Source organism: Pristiophorus japonicus, unplaced genomic scaffold (assembly GCF_044704955.1).
Source record: "Pristiophorus japonicus isolate sPriJap1 unplaced genomic scaffold, sPriJap1.hap1 HAP1_SCAFFOLD_61, whole genome shotgun sequence".
NCBI lineage: Eukaryota > Metazoa > Chordata > Chondrichthyes > Pristiophoridae > Pristiophorus > Pristiophorus japonicus.
The window spans coordinates 3,875,124-3,878,140 of NW_027254520.1; the positions used below are offsets into that span (position 1 = coordinate 3,875,124).

General features: G+C 42.1%; 1 non-coding gene across 1 annotated transcript; it reads left to right on the forward strand.

Moving 5' to 3' along the window:
• The first annotated feature begins 2,067 nt into the window (after positions 1 to 2,067).
• On the forward strand, positions 2,068 to 2,155 carry trnap-ugg (transfer RNA proline (anticodon UGG)). The gene is given in 2 exon segments: positions 2,068 to 2,103; positions 2,120 to 2,155. It is a non-coding gene; the product is annotated as a tRNA-Pro (tRNA).
• The last annotated feature ends 862 nt before the right edge of the window (positions 2,156 to 3,017 follow it).

Below are 3,017 nucleotides of genomic sequence, written 5' to 3' on the forward strand. Positions count from 1 at the left end.
AATGGTGTGCTATCAGTATCGGATCATTATCTATCTGTTTAAAAGGAATGTGCTGTCGGTCCCGGATTTCAAATTTCAAATTTCAAAAACTGCCTTTGGAGGGTGCAGAATTTTTAGTTTCTTGGAGTGTTTGTGTAAGTGAGAGAGTGCGTGGAAACGTTCTGCGCGATCTTACTGTGCATTTCATGTCATGGGAGGAAAAATGCATTACATGCAACTTGAAGCCACACTGATTTGATTCAACACGCATTCGGGGACTGCCTGACAGGAGAAGAATCTGCTGTGGGATTTTGCTATTCCACATGTGAAAGAAGGCAAATTATTTAAGTTAGAAACATAGCGATTTTAGCGAGAGCTTGCGGATGGGCTGTGTGATATGATGAGCTCCTTCCCCCTTATTTTCAAATACAAATCAAATCAAGACAAGACAAGACATGACTGACTGACTGACTTTGTTTATATAAATATATGTATCAATATTTATATATGCATATATTTACATACATTCCCTACTTTTTAACTTTGACAATAAATGTGCTTTTCTGTTCTGCCTGCATTGGCTCTATTACATTTGACCTCTTTCAGAGCACACGCAGCTACTGTCGGATCCTGCAGAAAAGCAATCGCGACTTTAAAAGATGGCCTTTGTTGCCCACATCTTCACTTGTGGCTTGTCTTACACCATGGGCTTACTGTGTTTGGGTATTTACTGACTGCACACCCTGATTTGCAGTGGATTTCATGCAGTCGCACAGACTTCGTTCAATCAAAAATATATAGATTAAGAAACAATTTTTTATTTATTTCAATCAAATCAAATTCAATTTTTTGCAATAAAATTGTAAATTTATTTATTTTCTTATTGTGATAAATATATATATGTTTTAAATTGTCTGTTTGTCTGGGTTGGTTTTATTTCCCTCCCTCTTTCCTGCTTGTCTATCACCTGTGGCTTCAACAACCGTCCCAGTCCCGCGTGCTCATGAGAACCGCGCTCAATCACGCACAACACAATTGCATTCAGGAATGATGGAAATCCCACTTTATTCTTCTGAAAGGCAACTGCTGTCCGTGAACGGCAATTCTACAGCTGTGTAAGAGGGATGTGCTTCCTGTCCAGGATCATTCGGTGTCTGTTTCAACGGGATGGTTGTCAGTTCCGGTTCATCAATTGCCCCTTTAAAACGTATTTTCTCATTATCCGGATCATCCTGTACAATTAAAAAAGAGTGTGATTATCAGCTGTGAGAACCGAATTGTTAAACGTTTGTGTTTCAAGCTACATTGACTTTGCCTGTGTCCGTGTACATTACTCAAAATATGCTCATGTTTTCCGATATCCACTCCTTGATGCAACCCTTGTCCCAAATTTGCTCTCAATATAAAAAACAACAAATTAAGTACCGCCGATAGCGGCCGCGTGGCCTAAAGGATAAGGTGTCTGACTTCGATTGTAACTGTGATCTTATGAGAAGATTGCAGGTTCTAGTCCTGCAGCGGTCAGCTATCGCGCCGCGTGAAATTTTATATTCTTTGTTTTGATTCTGCCTCAAAACCAACCATCTCGGACAGTCACTCACCTGAAGTAAAGGAAGGCTGTGTGCTTTAAGAAGCTAATGGTACATTTTCATCACTGTCGATCTGGTTGCACGGGCAAAACAAGCGGTGAAGTAGACTTTCGTGCACATTATCTCTGTTTGAAAGCAAAAAGTAGGGGATGGATGTCTGACTTTGCAGTAAATAGGAGACAAGGTGACTGACAGGTTGAGGCAATGGACTGCTGATCCCGTATGCCCCCAGCTTCGTCGTTATTGTGTTAAACATTTTCCACTAGTTTTTTTATTCAATCACATTTATCCTCATTGCCAAATTCACCTTTTACTGAAAAGGATGCAGCTCGTTGGTGAAGTAATGTCACAAAAAATAATCACTTCATCAAAGGGAAAACACGAGCAGGACGATGGAAAGGGGGACTCATGAGATCGGTCTCTGAGAGTCAGCACAGGCACGATGGGCCGAATAGCAAACTAACGTCAGAAACTGAGAGCTACGTCCTTCACTGTCGGCGGCTCGTTGGTCTAGGGGTATGATTCTCGCTTTGGGATCATAATAATTGAAATGCGAGAGGTCCCGGGTTTAAATCCCGGACGAGCCCTGCCAACTTTTAGTCAAAAAACGACTTCTCAGCCGGTCGACATGTGAGAAAACTGACATGTTTCAAATTAAAACGTGTGATTGCACTCCGTTGTTCACACAGCGTCTAAAAATCCTGGAGATTCACAGGAGCAAAGTGAAACTCACCGAACTGAGTAAAGTTCATGTCTCTCAGATGTACTCGGCTCTGCGTATCATTGGACAACCTAAACCCCGGTTTGATTCCGGCAAATACTTGATCAGTGTATCTTCCTTTCTGCACGCATGAGCTCACCTCCAAAGGGATAAGCTCAAATTCAACTTGAAACAGACTCTGCCCTGAATATGATTGCGTCCTGTTTCTCTCGCGCTGAAAAGATGTGAGAAGCTGGCTTTGGATTTAGTCCCTTGGCTGCCGAATTTAAATCATGCAGGAAATCAATCCGGGGTGGCCAAGCTGCCTAGTCTGATTAAAAGGCGTTCAAACCCTACATTCCAGGCATGTTATAGTGTTCTGGCCTCAACATTCGGTTCAACGTATCGGATCATAAGCACCGCTCCCATTGTCTGCTAATGGTTCTGCTGTTCACACTAACACCTCCTCTGGTCCTTCCTTTGTTACTTTATTGCCCGCTTACCACCCACTTTGCCTTTGCGCATTGTGCCATTTATTATTCAATCACTCCTACGCTCCACTATATCACAAGCATTCCCTTTTGTCCTTCCTCGCTGCCTATTTTTTTCCAGGCGCTATTTTCGTGGAAAAATCTGTAAACTTTACATTTTTCTTAAAAGATCGGAATGATCATCTGACTGAACGTGAGCCCGGGAAATTCATCCACAGAATGTTCACGGCCTGCTGAGTTTTACAGAATGCTTTGTTT